Source organism: Phaseolus vulgaris, chromosome 6 (genome assembly GCF_051622355.1).
Source record: "Phaseolus vulgaris cultivar YP4 chromosome 6, ASM5162235v1, whole genome shotgun sequence".
NCBI lineage: Eukaryota > Viridiplantae > Streptophyta > Magnoliopsida > Fabales > Fabaceae > Phaseolus > Phaseolus vulgaris.
In genome coordinates this window covers 10,221,009-10,235,415 of record NC_143503.1, presented here as the reverse complement: position 1 = coordinate 10,235,415, position 14,407 = coordinate 10,221,009, and the positions used below count along the sequence as shown (strand labels likewise).

The following is a 14,407-nucleotide window of genomic DNA, read 5'->3' as shown; positions in this document are numbered from 1 at the left end:
TATTGAAAAATTCATTAAAAATAGGTAAAAAAATGATTTTTCATCCAAATTTTTTTCTGGTAACTCTATTGGGGGTATATTTGGCGGAGGAGTCCTCACAGGTTGGAAAACAACGAGAGATTTTGAGTTGCTGAGAATTTTTTGTGGAAAACTTCAAACGGCCATAACTTTTGATCGGGAAGTCGGATGGAGACGCGTAAAAAATGAAAGTTGTTCGACATGACGTAACGAATCTAGTTGCCAATTCCCGAAGGGCCCCGAACGCGATAACTCACTGAACTCGTGGTTCGATTGTTTAGGCCAGGAAGAAAAACAATAAATACAAAAAGAAGTGCAACACGAGGACTTCCCAGGAGGTCACCCATCCTAGTACTACTCTCGTCCAAGCACGCTTAACTGCGGAGTTCTGATGGGATCCGGTGCATTAGTGCTGGTATGATCGCACCTGTCAAGTGTAGCAAGATCAATGCATATATGGATTTGCAATTGGGCTTCAGTTTCAAAATGGTTGGACCCCGAACGCGATAACTCGCTACAGAACACTATTTCAGGATCGTTTTTCTAGGTACTTTAATTTTTTTATTTAGAGGGTCAGCAAGAAAAAAAAAAAAAAAAAATAGCACGAAAAAGGTGAACTCGTGGTCATAACTTTTGATAGATTTTGGCATGGCAGTAATATTGAAAAATTCATTAAAAATAGGTAAAAAAATGATTTTTCATCCAAATTTTTTTCTGGTAACTCTATTGGGGGTATATTTGGCGGAGGAGTCCTCACAGGTTGGAAAACAACGAGAGATTTTGAGTTGCTGAGAATTTTTTGTGGAAAACTTCAAACGGCCATAACTTTTGATCGGGAAGTCGGATGGAGACGCGTAAAAAATGAAAGTTGTTCGACATGACGTAACGAATCTAGTTGCCAATTCCCGAAGGGCCCCGAACGCGATAACTCACTGAACTCGTGGTTCGATTGTTTAGGCCAGGAAGAAAAACAATAAATACAAAAAGAAGTGCAACACGAGGACTTCCCAGGAGGTCACCCATCCTAGTACTACTCTCGCCCAAGCACACTTAACTGCGGAGTTCTGATGGGATCCGGTGCATTAGTGCTGGTATGATCGCACCTGTCAAGTGTAGCAAGATCAATGCGTATATGGATTTGCAATTGGGCTTCAGTTTCAAAATGGTTGGACCCCGAACGCGATAACTCGCTACAGAACACTATTTCAGGATCGTTTTTCTAGGTACTTTAATTTTTTTATTTAGAGGGTCAGCAAGAAAAAAAAAAAAAAAAAATAGCACGAAAAAGGTGAACTCGTGGTCATAACTTTTGATAGATTTTGGCATGGCAGTAATATTGAAAAATTCATTAAAAATAGGTAAAAAAATGATTTTTCATCCAAATTTTTTTCTGGTAACTCTATTGGGGGTATATTTGGCGGAGGAGTCCTCACAGGTTGGAAAACAACGAGAGATTTTGAGTTGCTGAGAATTTTTTGTGGAAAACTTCAAACGGCCATAACTTTTGATCGGGAAGTCGGATGGAGACGCGTAAAAAATGAAAGTTGTTCGACATGACGTAACGAATCTAGTTGCCAATTCCCGAAGGGCCCCGAACGCGATAACTCACTGAACTCGTGGTTCGATTGTTTAGGCCAGGAAGAAAAACAATAAATACAAAAAGAAGTGCAACACGAGGACTTCCCAGGAGGTCACCCATCCTAGTACTACTCTCGCCCAAGCACGCTTAGCTGCGGAGTTCTGATGGGATCCGGTGCATTAGTGCTGGTATGATCGCACCTGTCAAGTGTAGCAAGATCAATGCGTATATGGATTTGCAATTGGGCTTCAGTTTCAAAATGGTTGGACCCCGAACGCGATAACTCGCTACAGAACACTATTTCAGGATCGTTTTTCTAGGTACTTTAATTTTTTTATTTAGAGGGTCAGCAAGAAAAAAAAAAAAAAAAAAATAGCACGAAAAAGGTGAACTCGTGGTCATAACTTTTGATAGATTTTGGCATGGCAGTAATATTGAAAAATTCATTAAAAATAGGTAAAAAAATGATTTTTCATCCAAATTTTTTTCTGGTAACTCTATTGGGGGTATATTTGGCGGAGGAGTCCTCACAGGTTGGAAAACAACGAGAGATTTTGAGTTGCTGAGAATTTTTTGTGGAAAACTTCAAACGGCCATAACTTTTGATCGGGAAGTCGGATGGAGACGCGTAAAAAATGAAAGTTGTTCGACATGACGTAACGAATCTAGTTGCCAATTCCCGAAGGGCCCCGAACGCGATAACTCACTGAACTCGTGGTTCGATTGTTTAGGCCAGGAAGAAAAACAATAAATACAAAAAGAAGTGCAACACGAGGACTTCCCAGGAGGTCACCCATCCTAGTACTACTCTCGCCCAAGCACGCTTAGCTGCGGAGTTCTGATGGGATCCGGTGCATTAGTGCTGGTATGATCGCACCTGTCAAGTGTAGCAAGATCAATGCGTATATGGATTTGCAATTGGGCTTCAGTTTCAAAATGGTTGGACCCCGAACGCGATAACTCGCTACAGAACACTATTTCAGGATCGTTTTTCTAGGTACTTTAATTTTTTTATTTAGAGGGTCAGCAAGAAAAAAAAAAAAAAAAAAATAGCACGAAAAAGGTGAACTCGTGGTCATAACTTTTGATAGATTTTGGCATGGCAGTAATATTGAAAAATTCATTAAAAATAGGTAAAAAAATGATTTTTCATCCAAATTTTTTTCTGGTAACTCTATTGGGGGTATATTTGGCGGAGGAGTCCTCACAGGTTGGAAAACAACGAGAGATTTTGAGTTGCTGAGAATTTTTTGTGGAAAACTTCAAACGGCCATAACTTTTGATCGGGAAGTCGGATGGAGACGCGTAAAAAATGAAAGTTGTTCGACATGACGTAACGAATCTAGTTGCCAATTCCCGAAGGGCCCCGAACGCGATAACTCACTGAACTCGTGGTTCGATTGTTTAGGCCAGGAAGAAAAACAATAAATACAAAAAGAAGTGCAACACGAGGACTTCCCAGGAGGTCACCCATCCTAGTACTACTCTCGCCCAAGCACGCTTAGCTGCGGAGTTCTGATGGGATCCGGTGCATTAGTGCTGGTATGATCGCACCTGTCAAGTGTAGCAAGATCAATGCGTATATGGATTTGCAATTGGGCTTCAGTTTCAAAATGGTTGGACCCCGAACGCGATAACTCGCTACAGAACACTATTTCAGGATCGTTTTTCTAGGTACTTTAATTTTTTTATTTAGAGGGTCAGCAAGAAAAAAAAAAAAAAAAAATAGCACGAAAAAGGTGAACTCGTGGTCATAACTTTTGATAGATTTTGGCATGGCAGTAATATTGAAAAATTCATTAAAAATAGGTAAAAAAATGATTTTTCATCCAAATTTTTTTCTGGTAACTCTATTGGGGGTATATTTGGCGGAGGAGTCCTCACAGGTTGGAAAACAACGAGAGATTTTGAGTTGCTGAGAATTTTTTGTGGAAAACTTCAAACGGCCATAACTTTTGATCGGGAAGTCGGATGGAGACGCGTAAAAAATGAAAGTTGTTCGACATGACGTAACGAATCTAGTTGCCAATTCCCGAAGGGCCCCGAACGCGATAACTCACTGAACTCGTGGTTCGATTGTTTAGGCCAGGAAGAAAAACAATAAATACAAAAAGAAGTGCAACACGAGGACTTCCCAGGAGGTCACCCATCCTAGTACTACTCTCGCCCAAGCACGCTTAGCTGCGGAGTTCTGATGGGATCCGGTGCATTAGTGCTGGTATGATCGCACCTGTCAAGTGTAGCAAGATCAATGCGTATATGGATTTGCAATTGGGCTTCAGTTTCAAAATGGTTGGACCCCGAACGCGATAACTCGCTACAGAACACTATTTCAGGATCGTTTTTCTAGGTACTTTAATTTTTTTATTTAGAGGGTCAGCAAGAAAAAAAAAAAAAAAAAAATAGCACGAAAAAGGTGAACTCGTGGTCATAACTTTTGATAGATTTTGGCATGGCAGTAATATTGAAAAATTCATTAAAAATAGGTAAAAAAATGATTTTTCATCCAAATTTTTTTCTGGTAACTCTATTGGGGGTATATTTGGCGGAGGAGTCCTCACAGGTTGGAAAACAACGAGAGATTTTGAGTTGCTGAGAATTTTTTGTGGAAAACTTCAAACGGCCATAACTTTTGATCGGGAAGTCGGATGGAGACGCGTAAAAAATGAAAGTTGTTCGACATGACGTAACGAATCTAGTTGCCAATTCCCGAAGGGCCCCGAACGCGATAACTCACTGAACTCGTGGTTCGATTGTTTAGGCCAGGAAGAAAAACAATAAATACAAAAAGAAGTGCAACACGAGGACTTCCCAGGAGGTCACCCATCCTAGTACTACTCTCGCCCAAGCACGCTTAGCTGCGGAGTTCTGATGGGATCCGGTGCATTAGTGCTGGTATGATCGCACCTGTCAAGTGTAGCAAGATCAATGCGTATATGGATTTGCAATTGGGCTTCAGTTTCAAAATGGTTGGACCCCGAACGCGATAACTCGCTACAGAACACTATTTCAGGATCGTTTTTCTAGGTACTTTAATTTTTTTATTTAGAGGGTCAGCAAGAAAAAAAAAAAAAAAAATAGCACGAAAAAGGTGAACTCGTGGTCATAACTTTTGATAGATTTTGGCATGGCAGTAATATTGAAAAATTCATTAAAAATAGGTAAAAAAATGATTTTTCATCCAAATTTTTTTCTGGTAACTCTATTGGGGGTATATTTGGCGGAGGAGTCCTCACAGGTTGGAAAACAACGAGAGATTTTGAGTTGCTGAGAATTTTTTGTGGAAAACTTCAAACGGCCATAACTTTTGATCGGGAAGTCGGATGGAGACGCGTAAAAAATGAAAGTTGTTCGACATGACGTAACGAATCTAGTTGCCAATTCCCGAAGGGCCCCGAACGCGATAACTCACTGAACTCGTGGTTCGATTGTTTAGGCCAGGAAGAAAAACAATAAATACAAAAAGAAGTGCAACACGAGGACTTCCCAGGAGGTCACCCATCCTAGTACTACTCTCGCCCAAGCACGCTTAGCTGCGGAGTTCTGATGGGATCCGGTGCATTAGTGCTGGTATGATCGCACCTGTCAAGTGTAGCAAGATCAATGCGTATATGGATTTGCAATTGGGCTTCAGTTTCAAAATGGTTGGACCCCGAACGCGATAACTCGCTACAGAACACTATTTCAGGATCGTTTTTCTAGGTACTTTAATTTTTTTATTTAGAGGGTCAGCAAGAAAAAAAAAAAAAAAAAAATAGCACGAAAAAGGTGAACTCGTGGTCATAACTTTTGATAGATTTTGGCATGGCAGTAATATTGAAAAATTCATTAAAAATAGGTAAAAAAATGATTTTTCATCCAAATTTTTTTCTGGTAACTCTATTGGGGGTATATTTGGCGGAGGAGTCCTCACAGGTTGGAAAACAACGAGAGATTTTGAGTTGCTGAGAATTTTTTGTGGAAAACTTCAAACGGCCATAACTTTTGATCGGGAAGTCGGATGGAGACGCGTAAAAAATGAAAGTTGTTCGACATGACGTAACGAATCTAGTTGCCAATTCCCGAAGGGCCCCGAACGCGATAACTCACTGAACTCGTGGTTCGATTGTTTAGGCCAGGAAGAAAAACAATAAATACAAAAAGAAGTGCAACACGAGGACTTCCCAGGAGGTCACCCATCCTAGTACTACTCTCGCCCAAGCACGCTTCACTGCGGAGTTCTGATGGGATCCGGTGCATTAGTGCTGGTATGATCGCACCTGTCAAGTGTAGCAAGATCAATGCGTATATGGATTTGCAATTGGGCTTCAGTTTCAAAATGGTTGGACCCCGAACGCGATAACTCGCTACAGAACACTATTTCAGGATCGTTTTTCTAGGTACTTTAATTTTTTTATTTAGAGGGTCAGCAAGAAAAAAAAAAAAAAAAAAATAGCACGAAAAAGGTGAACTCGTGGTCATAACTTTTGATAGATTTTGGCATGGCAGTAATATTGAAAAATTCATTAAAAATAGGTAAAAAAATGATTTTTCATCCAAATTTTTTTCTGGTAACTCTATTGGGGGTATATTTGGCGGAGGAGTCCTCACAGGTTGGAAAACAACGAGAGATTTTGAGTTGCTGAGAATTTTTTGTGGAAAACTTCAAACGGCCATAACTTTTGATCGGGAAGTCGGATGGAGACGCGTAAAAAATGAAAGTTGTTCGACATGACGTAACGAATCTAGTTGCCAATTCCCGAAGGGCCCCGAACGCGATAACTCACTGAACTCGTGGTTCGATTGTTTAGGCCAGGAAGAAAAACAATAAATACAAAAAGAAGTGCAACACGAGGACTTCCCAGGAGGTCACCCATCCTAGTACTACTCTCGCCCAAGCACGCTTAGCTGCGGAGTTCTGATGGGATCCGGTGCATTAGTGCTGGTATGATCGCACCTGTCAAGTGTAGCAAGATCAATGCGTATATGGATTTGCAATTGGGCTTCAGTTTCAAAATGGTTGGACCCCGAACGCGATAACTCGCTACAGAACACTATTTCAGGATCGTTTTTCTAGGTACTTTAATTTTTTTATTTAGAGGGTCAGCAAGAAAAAAAAAAAAAAAAAATAGCACGAAAAAGGTGAACTCGTGGTCATAACTTTTGATAGATTTTGGCATGGCAGTAATATTGAAAAATTCATTAAAAATAGGTAAAAAAATGATTTTTCATCCAAATTTTTTTCTGGTAACTCTATTGGGGGTATATTTGGCGGAGGAGTCCTCACAGGTTGGAAAACAACGAGAGATTTTGAGTTGCTGAGAATTTTTTGTGGAAAACTTCAAACGGCCATAACTTTTGATCGGGAAGTCGGATGGAGACGCGTAAAAAATGAAAGTTGTTCGACATGACGTAACGAATCTAGTTGCCAATTCCCGAAGGGCCCCGAACGCGATAACTCACTGAACTCGTGGTTCGATTGTTTAGGCCAGGAAGAAAAACAATAAATACAAAAAGAAGTGCAACACGAGGACTTCCCAGGAGGTCACCCATCCTAGTACTACTCTCGCCCAAGCACGCTTAGCTGCGGAGTTCTGATGGGATCCGGTGCATTAGTGCTGGTATGATCGCACCTGTCAAGTGTAGCAAGATCAATGCGTATATGGATTTGCAATTGGGCTTCAGTTTCAAAATGGTTGGACCCCGAACGCGATAACTCGCTACAGAACACTATTTCAGGATCGTTTTTCTAGGTACTTTAATTTTTTTATTTAGAGGGTCAGCAAGAAAAAAAAAAAAAAAAAAATAGCACGAAAAAGGTGAACTCGTGGTCATAACTTTTGATAGATTTTGGCATGGCAGTAATATTGAAAAATTCATTAAAAATAGGTAAAAAAATGATTTTTCATCCAAATTTTTTTCTGGTAACTCTATTGGGGGTATATTTGGCGGAGGAGTCCTCACAGGTTGGAAAACAACGAGAGATTTTGAGTTGCTGAGAATTTTTTGTGGAAAACTTCAAACGGCCATAACTTTTGATCGGGAAGTCGGATGGAGACGCGTAAAAAATGAAAGTTGTTCGACATGACGTAACGAATCTAGTTGCCAATTCCCGAAGGGCCCCGAACGCGATAACTCACTGAACTCGTGGTTCGATTGTTTAGGCCAGGAAGAAAAACAATAAATACAAAAAGAAGTGCAACACGAGGACTTCCCAGGAGGTCACCCATCCTAGTACTACTCTCGCCCAAGCACGCTTAGCTGCGGAGTTCTGATGGGATCCGGTGCATTAGTGCTGGTATGATCGCACCTGTCAAGTGTAGCAAGATCAATGCGTATATGGATTTGCAATTGGGCTTCAGTTTCAAAATGGTTGGACCCCGAACGCGATAACTCGCTACAGAACACTATTTCAGGATCGTTTTTCTAGGTACTTTAATTTTTTTATTTAGAGGGTCAGCAAGAAAAAAAAAAAAAAAAAAATAGCACGAAAAAGGTGAACTCGTGGTCATAACTTTTGATAGATTTTGGCATGGCAGTAATATTGAAAAATTCATTAAAAATAGGTAAAAAAATGATTTTTCATCCAAATTTTTTTCTGGTAACTCTATTGGGGGTATATTTGGCGGAGGAGTCCTCACAGGTTGGAAAACAACGAGAGATTTTGAGTTGCTGAGAATTTTTTGTGGAAAACTTCAAACGGCCATAACTTTTGATCGGGAAGTCGGATGGAGACGCGTAAAAAATGAAAGTTGTTCGACATGACGTAACGAATCTAGTTGCCAATTCCCGAAGGGCCCCGAACGCGATAACTCACTGAACTCGTGGTTCGATTGTTTAGGCCAGGAAGAAAAACAATAAATACAAAAAGAAGTGCAACACGAGGACTTCCCAGGAGGTCACCCATCCTAGTACTACTCTCGCCCAAGCACGCTTAGCTGCGGAGTTCTGATGGGATCCGGTGCATTAGTGCTGGTATGATCGCACCTGTCAAGTGTAGCAAGATCAATGCGTATATGGATTTGCAATTGGGCTTCAGTTTCAAAATGGTTGGACCCCGAACGCGATAACTCGCTACAGAACACTATTTCAGGATCGTTTTTCTAGGTACTTTAATTTTTTTATTTAGAGGGTCAGCAAGAAAAAAAAAAAAAAAAAAATAGCACGAAAAAGGTGAACTCGTGGTCATAACTTTTGATAGATTTTGGCATGGCAGTAATATTGAAAAATTCATTAAAAATAGGTAAAAAAATGATTTTTCATCCAAATTTTTTTCTGGTAACTCTATTGGGGGTATATTTGGCGGAGGAGTCCTCACAGGTTGGAAAACAACGAGAGATTTTGAGTTGCTGAGAATTTTTTGTGGAAAACTTCAAACGGCCATAACTTTTGATCGGGAAGTCGGATGGAGACGCGTAAAAAATGAAAGTTGTTCGACATGACGTAACGAATCTAGTTGCCAATTCCCGAAGGGCCCCGAACGCGATAACTCACTGAACTCGTGGTTCGATTGTTTAGGCCAGGAAGAAAAACAATAAATACAAAAAGAAGTGCAACACGAGGACTTCCCAGGAGGTCACCCATCCTAGTACTACTCTCGCCCAAGCACGCTTAGCTGCGGAGTTCTGATGGGATCCGGTGCATTAGTGCTGGTATGATCGCACCTGTCAAGTGTAGCAAGATCAATGCGTATATGGATTTGCAATTGGGCTTCAGTTTCAAAATGGTTGGACCCCGAACGCGATAACTCGCTACAGAACACTATTTCAGGATCGTTTTTCTAGGTACTTTAATTTTTTTATTTAGAGGGTCAGCAAGAAAAAAAAAAAAAAAAAAATAGCACGAAAAAGGTGAACTCGTGGTCATAACTTTTGATAGATTTTGGCATGGCAGTAATATTGAAAAATTCATTAAAAATAGGTAAAAAAATGATTTTTCATCCAAATTTTTTTCTGGTAACTCTATTGGGGGTATATTTGGCGGAGGAGTCCTCACAGGTTGGAAAACAACGAGAGATTTTGAGTTGCTGAGAATTTTTTGTGGAAAACTTCAAACGGCCATAACTTTTGATCGGGAAGTCGGATGGAGACGCGTAAAAAATGAAAGTTGTTCGACATGACGTAACGAATCTAGTTGCCAATTCCCGAAGGGCCCCGAACGCGATAACTCACTGAACTCGTGGTTCGATTGTTTAGGCCAGGAAGAAAAACAATAAATACAAAAAGAAGTGCAACACGAGGACTTCCCAGGAGGTCACCCATCCTAGTACTACTCTCGCCCAAGCACGCTTAGCTGCGGAGTTCTGATGGGATCCGGTGCATTAGTGCTGGTATGATCGCACCTGTCAAGTGTAGCAAGATCAATGCGTATATGGATTTGCAATTGGGCTTCAGTTTCAAAATGGTTGGACCCCGAACGCGATAACTCGCTACAGAACACTATTTCAGGATCGTTTTTCTAGGTACTTTAATTTTTTTATTTAGAGGGTCAGCAAGAAAAAAAAAAAAAAAAAAATAGCACGAAAAAGGTGAACTCGTGGTCATAACTTTTGATAGATTTTGGCATGGCAGTAATATTGAAAAATTCATTAAAAATAGGTAAAAAAATGATTTTTCATCCAAATTTTTTTCTGGTAACTCTATTGGGGGTATATTTGGCGGAGGAGTCCTCACAGGTTGGAAAACAACGAGAGATTTTGAGTTGCTGAGAATTTTTTGTGGAAAACTTCAAACGGCCATAACTTTTGATCGGGAAGTCGGATGGAGACGCGTAAAAAATGAAAGTTGTTCGACATGACGTAACGAATCTAGTTGCCAATTCCCGAAGGGCCCCGAACGCGATAACTCACTGAACTCGTGGTTCGATTGTTTAGGCCAGGAAGAAAAACAATAAATACAAAAAGAAGTGCAACACGAGGACTTCCCAGGAGGTCACCCATCCTAGTACTACTCTCGCCCAAGCACGCTTAGCTGCGGAGTTCTGATGGGATCCGGTGCATTAGTGCTGGTATGATCGCACCTGTCAAGTGTAGCAAGATCAATGCGTATATGGATTTGCAATTGGGCTTCAGTTTCAAAATGGTTGGACCCCGAACGCGATAACTCGCTACAGAACACTATTTCAGGATCGTTTTTCTAGGTACTTTAATTTTTTTATTTAGAGGGTCAGCAAGAAAAAAAAAAAAAAAAAAATAGCACGAAAAAGGTGAACTCGTGGTCATAACTTTTGATAGATTTTGGCATGGCAGTAATATTGAAAAATTCATTAAAAATAGGTAAAAAAATGATTTTTCATCCAAATTTTTTTCTGGTAACTCTATTGGGGGTATATTTGGCGGAGGAGTCCTCACAGGTTGGAAAACAACGAGAGATTTTGAGTTGCTGAGAATTTTTTGTGGAAAACTTCAAACGGCCATAACTTTTGATCGGGAAGTCGGATGGAGACGCGTAAAAAATGAAAGTTGTTCGACATGACGTAACGAATCTAGTTGCCAATTCCCGAAGGGCCCCGAACGCGATAACTCACTGAACTCGTGGTTCGATTGTTTAGGCCAGGAAGAAAAACAATAAATACAAAAAGAAGTGCAACACGAGGACTTCCCAGGAGGTCACCCATCCTAGTACTACTCTCGCCCAAGCACGCTTAGCTGCGGAGTTCTGATGGGATCCGGTGCATTAGTGCTGGTATGATCGCACCTGTCAAGTGTAGCAAGATCAATGCGTATATGGATTTGCAATTGGGCTTCAGTTTCAAAATGGTTGGACCCCGAACGCGATAACTCGCTACAGAACACTATTTCAGGATCGTTTTTCTAGGTACTTTAATTTTTTTATTTAGAGGGTCAGCAAGAAAAAAAAAAAAAAAAAATAGCACGAAAAAGGTGAACTCGTGGTCATAACTTTTGATAGATTTTGGCATGGCAGTAATATTGAAAAATTCATTAAAAATAGGTAAAAAAATGATTTTTCATCCAAATTTTTTTCTGGTAACTCTATTGGGGGTATATTTGGCGGAGGAGTCCTCACAGGTTGGAAAACAACGAGAGATTTTGAGTTGCTGAGAATTTTTTGTGGAAAACTTCAAACGGCCATAACTTTTGATCGGGAAGTCGGATGGAGACGCGTAAAAAATGAAAGTTGTTCGACATGACGTAACGAATCTAGTTGCCAATTCCCGAAGGGCCCCGAACGCGATAACTCACTGAACTCGTGGTTCGATTGTTTAGGCCAGGAAGAAAAACAATAAATACAAAAAGAAGTGCAACACGAGGACTTCCCAGGAGGTCACCCATCCTAGTACTACTCTCGCCCAAGCACGCTTAGCTGCGGAGTTCTGATGGGATCCGGTGCATTAGTGCTGGTATGATCGCACCTGTCAAGTGTAGCAAGATCAATGCGTATATGGATTTGCAATTGGGCTTCAGTTTCAAAATGGTTGGACCCCGAACGCGATAACTCGCTACAGAACACTATTTCAGGATCGTTTTTCTAGGTACTTTAATTTTTTTATTTAGAGGGTCAGCAAGAAAAAAAAAAAAAAAAAATAGCACGAAAAAGGTGAACTCGTGGTCATAACTTTTGATAGATTTTGGCATGGCAGTAATATTGAAAAATTCATTAAAAATAGGTAAAAAAATGATTTTTCATCCAAATTTTTTTCTGGTAACTCTATTGGGGGTATATTTGGCGGAGGAGTCCTCACAGGTTGGAAAACAACGAGAGATTTTGAGTTGCTGAGAATTTTTTGTGGAAAACTTCAAACGGCCATAACTTTTGATCGGGAAGTCGGATGGAGACGCGTAAAAAATGAAAGTTGTTCGACATGACGTAACGAATCTAGTTGCCAATTCCCGAAGGGCCCCGAACGCGATAACTCACTGAACTCGTGGTTCGATTGTTTAGGCCAGGAAGAAAAACAATAAATACAAAAAGAAGTGCAACACGAGGACTTCCCAGGAGGTCACCCATCCTAGTACTACTCTCGCCCAAGCACGCTTAGCTGCGGAGTTCTGATGGGATCCGGTGCATTAGTGCTGGTATGATCGCACCTGTCAAGTGTAGCAAGATCAATGCGTATATGGATTTGCAATTGGGCTTCAGTTTCAAAATGGTTGGACCCCGAACGCGATAACTCGCTACAGAACACTATTTCAGGATCGTTTTTCTAGGTACTTTAATTTTTTTATTTAGAGGGTCAGCAAGAAAAAAAAAAAAAAAAAAATAGCACGAAAAAGGTGAACTCGTGGTCATAACTTTTGATAGATTTTGGCATGGCAGTAATATTGAAAAATTCATTAAAAATAGGTAAAAAAATGATTTTTCATCCAAATTTTTTTCTGGTAACTCTATTGGGGGTATATTTGGCGGAGGAGTCCTCACAGGTTGGAAAACAACGAGAGATTTTGAGTTGCTGAGAATTTTTTGTGGAAAACTTCAAACGGCCATAACTTTTGATCGGGAAGTCGGATGGAGACGCGTAAAAAATGAAAGTTGTTCGACATGACGTAACGAATCTAGTTGCCAATTCCCGAAGGGCCCCGAACGCGATAACTCACTGAACTCGTGGTTCGATTGTTTAGGCCAGGAAGAAAAACAATAAATACAAAAAGAAGTGCAACACGAGGACTTCCCAGGAGGTCACCCATCCTAGTACTACTCTCGCCCAAGCACGCTTAGCTGCGGAGTTCTGATGGGATCCAGTGCATTAGTGCTGGTATGATCGCACCTGTCAAGTGTAGCAAGATCAATGCGTATATGGATTTGCAATTGGGCTTCAGTTTCAAAATGGTTGGACCCCGAACGCGATAACTCGCTACAGAACACTATTTCAGGATCGTTTTTCTAGGTACTTTAATTTTTTTATTTAGAGGGTCAGCAAGAAAAAAAAAAAAAAAAAAATAGCACGAAAAAGGTGAACTCGTGGTCATAACTTTTGATAGATTTTGGCATGGCAGTAATATTGAAAAATTCATTAAAAATAGGTAAAAAAATGATTTTTCATCCAAATTTTTTTCTGGTAACTCTATTGGGGGTATATTTGGCGGAGGAGTCCTCACAGGTTGGAAAACAACGAGAGATTTTGAGTTGCTGAGAATTTTTTGTGGAAAACTTCAAACGGCCATAACTTTTGATCGGGAAGTCGGATGGAGACGCGTAAAAAATGAAAGTTGTTCGACATGACGTAACGAATCTAGTTGCCAATTCCCGAAGGGCCCCGAACGCGATAACTCACTGAACTCGTGGTTCGATTGTTTAGGCCAGGAAGAAAAACAATAAATACAAAAAGAAGTGCAACACGAGGACTTCCCAGGAGGTCACCCATCCTAGTACTACTCTCGCCCAAGCACGCTTAGCTGCGGAGTTCTGATGGGATCCGGTGCATTAGTGCTGGTATGATCGCACCTGTCAAGTGTAGCAAGATCAATGCGTATATGGATTTGCAATTGGGCTTCAGTTTCAAAATGGTTGGACCCCGAACGCGATAACTCGCTACAGAACACTATTTCAGGATCGTTTTTCTAGGTACTTTAATTTTTTTATTTAGAGGGTCAGCAAGAAAAAAAAAAAAAAAAAATAGCACGAAAAAGGTGAACTCGTGGTCATAACTTTTGATAGATTTTGGCATGGCAGTAATATTGAAAAATTCATTAAAAATAGGTAAAAAAATGATTTTTCATCCAAATTTTTTTCTGGTAACTCTATTGGGGGTATATTTGGCGGAGGAGTCCTCACAGGTTGGAAAACAACGAGAGATTTTGAGTTGCTGAGAATTTTTTGTGGAAAACTTCAAACGGCCATAACTTTTGATCGGGAAGTCGGATGGAGACGCGTA

The 14,407-nt window shown here is 40.4% G+C and overlaps 21 non-coding genes across 21 annotated transcripts; all 21 read right to left on the bottom strand.

The window, feature by feature from the left end:
- Nucleotides 1-328: 328 nt before the first annotated feature.
- On the bottom strand, nucleotides 329-447 carry LOC150026417 (5S ribosomal RNA). Its single transcript, XR_016522748.1, has one exon. It is a non-coding gene; the product is annotated as a 5S ribosomal RNA (ribosomal RNA).
- A 557-nt stretch (nucleotides 448-1,004) lies between these two features.
- On the bottom strand, nucleotides 1,005-1,123 carry LOC150026416 (5S ribosomal RNA). Its single transcript, XR_016522583.1, has one exon. It is a non-coding gene; the product is annotated as a 5S ribosomal RNA (ribosomal RNA).
- A 557-nt stretch (nucleotides 1,124-1,680) lies between these two features.
- On the bottom strand, nucleotides 1,681-1,799 carry LOC150026415 (5S ribosomal RNA). The gene has a single exon (XR_016522545.1). It is a non-coding gene; the product is annotated as a 5S ribosomal RNA (ribosomal RNA).
- Nucleotides 1,800-2,357: 558 nt separating this feature from the next.
- LOC150026414 (5S ribosomal RNA) lies at nucleotides 2,358-2,476 on the bottom strand. The gene has a single exon (XR_016522544.1). It is a non-coding gene; the product is annotated as a 5S ribosomal RNA (ribosomal RNA).
- Nucleotides 2,477-3,034: 558 nt separating this feature from the next.
- LOC150026413 (5S ribosomal RNA) lies at nucleotides 3,035-3,153 on the bottom strand. Its single transcript, XR_016522543.1, has one exon. It is a non-coding gene; the product is annotated as a 5S ribosomal RNA (ribosomal RNA).
- Nucleotides 3,154-3,710: 557 nt separating this feature from the next.
- Nucleotides 3,711-3,829, bottom strand: LOC150026412 (5S ribosomal RNA). Its single transcript, XR_016522542.1, has one exon. It is a non-coding gene; the product is annotated as a 5S ribosomal RNA (ribosomal RNA).
- Nucleotides 3,830-4,387: 558 nt separating this feature from the next.
- LOC150026411 (5S ribosomal RNA) lies at nucleotides 4,388-4,506 on the bottom strand. Its single transcript, XR_016522541.1, has one exon. It is a non-coding gene; the product is annotated as a 5S ribosomal RNA (ribosomal RNA).
- Nucleotides 4,507-5,062: 556 nt separating this feature from the next.
- Nucleotides 5,063-5,181, bottom strand: LOC150026410 (5S ribosomal RNA). Its single transcript, XR_016522540.1, has one exon. It is a non-coding gene; the product is annotated as a 5S ribosomal RNA (ribosomal RNA).
- A 558-nt stretch (nucleotides 5,182-5,739) lies between these two features.
- LOC150026409 (5S ribosomal RNA) lies at nucleotides 5,740-5,858 on the bottom strand. Its single transcript, XR_016522590.1, has one exon. It is a non-coding gene; the product is annotated as a 5S ribosomal RNA (ribosomal RNA).
- A 558-nt stretch (nucleotides 5,859-6,416) lies between these two features.
- Nucleotides 6,417-6,535, bottom strand: LOC150026408 (5S ribosomal RNA). The gene has a single exon (XR_016522539.1). It is a non-coding gene; the product is annotated as a 5S ribosomal RNA (ribosomal RNA).
- Nucleotides 6,536-7,092: 557 nt separating this feature from the next.
- Nucleotides 7,093-7,211, bottom strand: LOC150026407 (5S ribosomal RNA). The gene has a single exon (XR_016522538.1). It is a non-coding gene; the product is annotated as a 5S ribosomal RNA (ribosomal RNA).
- Nucleotides 7,212-7,769: 558 nt separating this feature from the next.
- LOC150026406 (5S ribosomal RNA) lies at nucleotides 7,770-7,888 on the bottom strand. Its single transcript, XR_016522537.1, has one exon. It is a non-coding gene; the product is annotated as a 5S ribosomal RNA (ribosomal RNA).
- A 558-nt stretch (nucleotides 7,889-8,446) lies between these two features.
- Nucleotides 8,447-8,565, bottom strand: LOC150026405 (5S ribosomal RNA). Its single transcript, XR_016522536.1, has one exon. It is a non-coding gene; the product is annotated as a 5S ribosomal RNA (ribosomal RNA).
- Nucleotides 8,566-9,123: 558 nt separating this feature from the next.
- LOC150026404 (5S ribosomal RNA) lies at nucleotides 9,124-9,242 on the bottom strand. The gene has a single exon (XR_016522535.1). It is a non-coding gene; the product is annotated as a 5S ribosomal RNA (ribosomal RNA).
- A 558-nt stretch (nucleotides 9,243-9,800) lies between these two features.
- On the bottom strand, nucleotides 9,801-9,919 carry LOC150026403 (5S ribosomal RNA). Its single transcript, XR_016522534.1, has one exon. It is a non-coding gene; the product is annotated as a 5S ribosomal RNA (ribosomal RNA).
- Nucleotides 9,920-10,477: 558 nt separating this feature from the next.
- On the bottom strand, nucleotides 10,478-10,596 carry LOC150026402 (5S ribosomal RNA). The gene has a single exon (XR_016522533.1). It is a non-coding gene; the product is annotated as a 5S ribosomal RNA (ribosomal RNA).
- A 558-nt stretch (nucleotides 10,597-11,154) lies between these two features.
- LOC150026401 (5S ribosomal RNA) lies at nucleotides 11,155-11,273 on the bottom strand. Its single transcript, XR_016522532.1, has one exon. It is a non-coding gene; the product is annotated as a 5S ribosomal RNA (ribosomal RNA).
- A 557-nt stretch (nucleotides 11,274-11,830) lies between these two features.
- On the bottom strand, nucleotides 11,831-11,949 carry LOC150026400 (5S ribosomal RNA). The gene has a single exon (XR_016522531.1). It is a non-coding gene; the product is annotated as a 5S ribosomal RNA (ribosomal RNA).
- A 557-nt stretch (nucleotides 11,950-12,506) lies between these two features.
- On the bottom strand, nucleotides 12,507-12,625 carry LOC150026399 (5S ribosomal RNA). The gene has a single exon (XR_016522530.1). It is a non-coding gene; the product is annotated as a 5S ribosomal RNA (ribosomal RNA).
- A 558-nt stretch (nucleotides 12,626-13,183) lies between these two features.
- LOC150026398 (5S ribosomal RNA) lies at nucleotides 13,184-13,302 on the bottom strand. Its single transcript, XR_016521924.1, has one exon. It is a non-coding gene; the product is annotated as a 5S ribosomal RNA (ribosomal RNA).
- Nucleotides 13,303-13,860: 558 nt separating this feature from the next.
- LOC150026397 (5S ribosomal RNA) lies at nucleotides 13,861-13,979 on the bottom strand. Its single transcript, XR_016522529.1, has one exon. It is a non-coding gene; the product is annotated as a 5S ribosomal RNA (ribosomal RNA).
- Nucleotides 13,980-14,407: the final 428 nt, after the last annotated feature.